This window comes from Bos taurus, chromosome 5 (assembly GCF_002263795.3).
Source record: "Bos taurus isolate L1 Dominette 01449 registration number 42190680 breed Hereford chromosome 5, ARS-UCD2.0, whole genome shotgun sequence".
Classification (NCBI taxonomy): domain Eukaryota; kingdom Metazoa; phylum Chordata; class Mammalia; order Artiodactyla; family Bovidae; genus Bos; species Bos taurus.
This window is the reverse complement of record NC_037332.1, coordinates 6,586,841-6,593,839: the sequence shown is the minus strand read 5'-3', so window position 1 is coordinate 6,593,839 and position 6,999 is coordinate 6,586,841. Positions and strand designations below refer to the sequence as shown.

Sequence of the window (6,999 nt, the reverse complement as noted above, 5' to 3'; positions counted from 1 at the left end):
GGTCAACTAAATAGAAGAGAATTTTGTTTTGCATGGAAAGTTCTTTGCCTATTTTAAAGTTGAAATTGCAACCCGCTTCTCTTATTGAAAAAGTTTCTGCAGTATTAATAGAAGAAAAGCAATGAAAATGATCACACTGTACTACCTCAGCAGAAATGTGACCAAACATACATGCACTTCAAAGTAAAGAAAATTCTGCACTGTTCCAATTACCAGATAATCACTTCACACAACAGTCAAATTCCAAAGAAAACACAGCCTGTACATATGTTCTCAAATTATGGGTAGATTTGGGACAAATCTTTTAAGCTAAATGACTTGAAAGTGAATTTTTTTAAATGACATTTTCTTTATTAAAATATTCATTAATTTGATGTAGCCTAGATGTAGAGTTCTAATGGATTTTTTAAAAATACGGAATGCCTCACAAATTTGCATGTCATCTTTGTACAAGGCCATGCTACTCTTCAATGTAATATATATTCCAATTTTAGTATATGTACTGCTGAAGTGAGCACTAGATTTCTAATATTTATTATAATAAATGAACTATAGGAGCATAAATCCTGATTCATATATTTTAATTTGTAAATATATCAGTTTGATGAATGGAGTCATTTTTCTGTCCAATCACATTAAATTACTTCCATAGCCAAATCCCTGGAGTAAGTTATGAGCTCATTCAGGAAATAGCCTGCCAAGAGAAGATTTGGCACACAGTAGGCAGTCAATAAATACTGAAAATAACATGTATTCTCTTAAGGCATCCATAGTATAGATTTTCAACCACATGTAAACTCTCCAGTTGAAATGTTAACAGCAGTCATTAGCCTCTCATCCAACACACCTGAGAGTTGCTTCCCCTTCCATTAATTGAAATGCTTTCTGGAGACACACATTAATTAGTAATAATCTAGCTTCCTGTGCAAGCAGTGATTCCACCAATGTACTCTGAGATCATATAATAATGATTTTAGAGTCACTGCATTCCTTGTTCCTTCAGTTTATGTTGATATTGAATTACATGTCATAATAGAAATAATCATTTATCAAGAATAATCAGGGAGGGTGAGGTTCAGATGAGTCCTTTCGCATCATCTTGGAAGGCTTCCTAAATCCTCATTCATAGATATTGAATGCCGGGGCGGGGTGGTTGGGTGGCGGGTGGTTCCTTCTATTAGGCATTGAGTATGCAAATGTGAAAAGATGTGATTCCTGTCCTCAAGAAGCTTCTAATCTAGTAAACAGAAGTTTAAGCTCATAAGTGCAACAAAATATTATACTAAGTGCTGAGAGAAAGAATGAAAATATCAATAAGGGGGACTTTTTGGTGGTCAGTGACTAAGACTCTGCATTCCCAATGCAGGGGCGTGGCTTCCGTCCCTGGTGGGGGATCTAGACCCTACAGGCTGCAATGGAGATCAAAGATCCTGTGTGCAGCAACTAAGACCCAACCAACTAAATAAATAAATATAAATACTAAATACACACACACACACACACACACACACACACACACAAATGAGGAAGCTGTCAGTTCAGAGTTAGGTCTAGGTGAGAAAAGCTGGAAAAACCATTCCCGTCATACCTGAGCACATCAGTTCCCTGCTGTAAAAGGCATCTAAATGCTCCATCTTCTTGTGAGAGCTGTAGGAAATGTTGAAGAAAATTAAATGCACGAAAAGAAGGCCTGGGAAAACTTGACAAGAACTCATGATCAAAGTATGGTCTGCAATAAGCCATTCCTTAACCAAAAGACATAAACTTTCAGAGTTCAGTTCAGTTCAGTTCAGTCGCTCAGTTGTGTCTGACTCTTTATGACCCCATGAATCGCAGCACGCCAGGCCTCCCTGTCCATCACCAACTCCCGGAGTTCACTCACACTCACGTCTATCGAGTCAGTGATGCCATTCAGCCATCTCATCCTCCGTCGTCCCCTTCTCCTCCTGCCCCCAATCCCTCCCAGCATCAGAGTCTTTTCCAATGAGTCAACTCTTCACATGAGGTGGCCAAAGTACTGGAATTTCAGCTTTAGCATCATTCCTTCCAAAGAAATCCCAGGGCTGATCTCCTTCAGAATGGACTGGTTGGATCTCCTTGCAGTCCAAGGGACTCTCAAGAGTCTTCTCCAACACCACAGTTCAAAAACATCAATTCTTCGGCACTCAGCTTTCTTCACAGTCCAACTCTCACATCCATACGTGACCACTGGAAAAACCATAGCCTTGACTAGACAGACCTTTGTTGGCAAAGTATGTCTCTGCTTTTCAATATGATATCTAGTTTGGTCACAACTTTTCTTCCAAGGAATAAGCGTCTTTTAATTTCATGGCTGCAATCACCATCTGCAGTGATTTTGGAGCCCCCCAAAATAAAGTCTGACACTGTTTCCACTGTTTCCCCATCTATTTCTCATGAAGTGATGGGACCAGATGCCATGATCTTAGTTTTCTGAATGTTGAGCTTTAAGCCAACTTTTTCACTCTCCACTTTCACTTTCATCAAGAGGCTTTTGAGTTCCTCTTCACTTTCTGCCATAAGGGTGGTGTCATCTGCATATCTGAGGTTATTGATATTTCTCCCGGCAATCTTAATTCCAGCCTGTGCTTCTTCCAGCCCAGCATTTCTCATGATGTACTCTGCATAGAAGTTAAATAAGCAGGGTGACAATATACAGCCTTGACGCACTCCTTTTCCTATTTGGAACCAGTCTGTTTTTCCATGTCCAGTTCTAACTGTTGCTTCCTGACCTGCATGCAGATGTCTCAAGAGGCAGGTCAGGTGGTCTGATATTCCCATCTCTTTCAGAATTTTCCACACTGTATTGTGATCCACACAGTCAAAGGCTTTGGCATAGTCAAGAAAGCAGAAATAGATGTTTTTCTGGAACTCTCTTGCTTTTTCCATGATCCAGCGGATGTTGGCAATTTCATCTCTGGTTCCTCTGCCATTTCTAACACCAGCTTGAACATCTGGAAGTTCACAGTTCACGTATTGCTGAAGCCTGGCTTGGAGAATTTTGAGCATTACTTTACTAGCGTGTGAGATGAGTGCAATTGTGTGGTAGTTTGAGCATTCTTTGACATTGCCTTTCTTTGGGATTGGAGTGAAAACTGACCTTTTCCAGTCCTGTGGCCACTGCTGAGTTTTCCAAATGTGCTGGCATATTGAGTGCAGCACTTTCACAGCATCTTCTTTCAGGATTTGAAATAACTCAACTGGAATGCCATCACCTCCACTAGCTTTGTTCATAGTGATGCTTCCTAAGGCTCACTTGACTTCACATTCCAGGATGTCTGGCTCTAGGTGAGTGATCACACCATCATGATTATCTTGGGCGTGAAGATGTTTTTTGTACAGTTCTTCTGTGTATTCTTGCCACCTCTTTTTAATATCTTCTGTTTCTGTTAGGTCCATATCATTTCTGTCCTTTATTGAGCCCAACTTTGCATGAAATGTTCCCTCAGTATCTCTAATATTCTTGAAGAGATCTCTAGTCTTTCCCATTCTGTTGTTTTCCTCTGTTTCTTTGCATTGATCGCTGAGGAAGGCTTTCTTATCTCTCCTTGCTATTCTTTGGAACTCTGCATTCAGATGTTTATATCTTTCCTTTATCCTTTGTTTTTTGCTTCTCTTCTTTTCACAGCTATTTGTAAGGCCTCCTCAGACAGCCATTTTGCTTTTTTGCATTTCTTTCCCATTGGGATGGTCTTGATCCCTGTCTCCTGTACAATGTCATGAACCTCCGTCCATAGTTCATCAGGCACTCTATCTATCATTCATATCTAGGCCCTTAAATCTATTTCTCACTTCCACTGTATAATCATAAGGGATTTGATTTAGGTCATACCTGAATGGTCTAGTGGTTTTCCCTACTTTCTTCAATTTAAGTCTGATACAATGTGGTCCACTGGAGAAGGGAATGGCAAGCCACTTCAGTATTCTTGCCTTGAGAACCCCATGAACAGTATGAAAAGGCAAAACGATAGGATACTGAAAGAGGAACTCCCCATGTCAGTAGGTGCCCAATATGCTACTGGAGATCAGTGGAGAAATAACTCCAGAAAGAATGAAGGGATGGAGCCAAAGCAAAAACAATACCCAGTTGTGGATGTGACTGGTGATAGAAGCAAGGTCTGATGCTGTAAAGAGCAATATTGCATAGGAATCTGGAATGTTAGGTCCATGAATCAAGGCAAATTGGAAGTGGTTAAACAGGAGATGGCAAGAGTGAACGTCGACATTCTGGAATCAGAGAACTAAAATGGACTGGAATGGATGAATTTAACTCAGATGACCATTATATCTGCTACTCTGGGCAGGAATCCCTCAGAAGAAATGGAGTAGCCATCATGGTCAACAAAAGAGTCCGAAATGCAGTACTTGGATGCAATCTCAAAAACGACAGAATGTTCGTTTCCAAGGCAAACCATTCAATATCACGGTAATCCACGTCTATGCCCCAACCAGTAACACTGAAGAAGCTGAAGTTGAACGGTTCTATGAAGACCTACAAGAGCTTTTAGAACTAACACCCAAAAAAGATGTCCTTTTCATTATAGGGGACTGGAATACAAAAGTAGCAAGTCAAGAAAAACCTGGAGTAACAGGCAAATTTGGCCTTGGAATATGGAATGAAGCAGGGCAAAGACTAATAGAGTTTTGCCAAGAAAATGCACTGGTCATAGCAAACACCCTCTTCCAACAACACAAGAGAAGACTCTACACATGGACATCACCAGATGGTCAACACCGAAATCAGATTGATTATATTCTTTGCAGCCAAAGATGGAGAAGCTGTATACAGTCAACAAAAACAAGACCAGGAGCTGACTGTGGCTCAGATCATGAACTCCTTATTGCCAAACTTTCAGAAGCCGACAGCAAATAGAAGACTCTAAGCTCCTACTGGGTGTTGCACTTGGGCATCACTATAAACATGTGATATACTGCCTTATACTGTAACTAATTTTTCACTTTGGTTTTCATTCACCAGCCCTAGAGATAATCAAGGGCTTGGGTCTCTGACTTACCAGGCTAAAACCTCCAAAAGAGTTGTATGTCCTACAGAAAAAAAGGACTTTTGGAAGTATGTTTAAAAGTCCCAAATTATCTGAGTTCCAGGGGCCAGTGAGCTCCCTGTCTCACTCTCGCCTCCCTGCAGGCCTTCCCCAGCCAGTTCTGACCACTAGCATGTCACCCCAGCATGGATTATGTCTCACACTTCTTTCTTGGTACCCTCCATAGCTCCCACCACAATGCCCTGCAGCTAGCTCATTTGATGATTGATAATAACGATGATGAAAACAAGCACAGAAACTCTCCAAAGATGCCCAGCATGGTAAAATCTCAAAATGTTTCCATGTGTTAGAAGTTCTGCAAAAAGTGCAACTGGTTGACAGGTTGGCCTATTAAACACATTCTGTGCATTTTCTATTCCCATCCTCTCTTCCCTACAGTATTGTAGATGATAGCGGTTAGGCTGACATATGCCTTCTTCATTTACACTGCCCATGAAGAAACATGGAGGCTCCTGTTGGTGCCAAACAAGCCTTTTTATCTGCTTAACATAAGTCAGCATATGGAGCAGGTCCTACCTGAGGCCTGCCTGGGTGAAGTCCAAGTCATTGTGAGACCTTATGTCCAATTTATCTAGGGTTCTGATTTACCAAGGAATATCCCAAGGAGCCACCACAGATGCCAGGCCTGTGTTAATAAAATGAGAGACAAGCGCCCTAACCTGTGTCCAATAAGCAGAGGGAAATCTTTGATCTCTCTGGGCAAGTCACACTTCTGTTGCTTGTAGTCCTTCTTGGACCTGTAAAGCTCCTATTTGTTGCAATAGCACTTATTTGTAAAATTAAGGGACAAAGGGCTTGTTTGCTTTAATAAAAGCAAAGAACAAGCTCAATCATTTATGGCAAATTTCATTTGACTCCTGGGTCAGTGGTTTAACTTTGCATATGTTCTCATAAATGTAACTGCTGTGTTTTGTGAGACAATCATCTTGTAAATTAAATGTGCTGGCAAAGGAAAGTAAGCTTGTGGCCCCCAAGACACTAGGGGAACTGGCAGACATGGAAAATGCCTGACATGATTTCCTCCCCAGCGTCATGACTATCTAGCAGAAAAGGAACTCCCTCCCTCCAACACTCTCCTTGCAAGTGGTGAGCTCTTCCACTGACCTTTACTTTCTGGGTAAATTTTAATATCGAGAAGAAGCTGGAAGTAACACCAGCACTTATCTCAGTGCTGTTGCACTGAAGAAAAATGTTTATGACTTAGTAATCAGTCTATCATGCATTTCTTGCATGTGTTCATGCTCAGTTGCTTCAGCTCTGTCAAATGTCAGTGGCAAATTGAGTGAACGCAAATTAAATGGAAAAATCCTCTGGTGTGTGCATGTGTATATGCATGTGTGTGTGCATGCACATGAGCACATGCCTGAGTTCACATGCCTTGTTCCCAAGAAGCTAAGACCCACATCAGTTCAGTCCAATTCAGTTGCTCAGTCTTGTACAGCTCTTTGCAACCCCATGAACCACAGCACACCAGGCCTCCCTGTCCATCACCAACTCCTGGAGTTTACTCAAACTCATGTCCACTGAGTCGGTGATGCCATCCAACCATCTCAACCTCTGTCTTCCCCTTCTCCTCCCGCCTTCGATCTTTCCCAGCATCAGGGTCTTTTCAAATGAGTCAGTTCTTTGCATCAGGTGGCCAAAGTATTGGAGTTTCAGGCCCACATAGTAAATGGGAATTTTCGAGCCGTGTACATTTGCCTCAACCTTACCAGGGCTGGAAAACCCAGAAGTGCAGACAATCTCCATCTGAAGCTGCTGCTATTACATGTAAGTTGGTGTTGTGAAACTGACTCAGCAAAGCCTCTTTGTCTTCTGTAAGCAATACTGACGCCAGGGTTCCCTACTGATAAGACTGGAGCTATGCCTGGAGCTACCGCTTGTGATTAGCCCCTACTAGATGACACTGTACTAAGCA

General features: G+C 41.6%; 1 non-coding gene across 1 annotated transcript; it reads right to left on the bottom strand.

The window, feature by feature from the left end:
* Positions 1–408: 408 nt before the first annotated feature.
* Positions 409–518, bottom strand: LOC112446846 (U6 spliceosomal RNA). Its single transcript, XR_003034936.1, has one exon. It is a non-coding gene; the product is annotated as a U6 spliceosomal RNA (small nuclear RNA).
* Between the last annotated feature and the right edge of the window lie 6,481 nt (positions 519–6,999).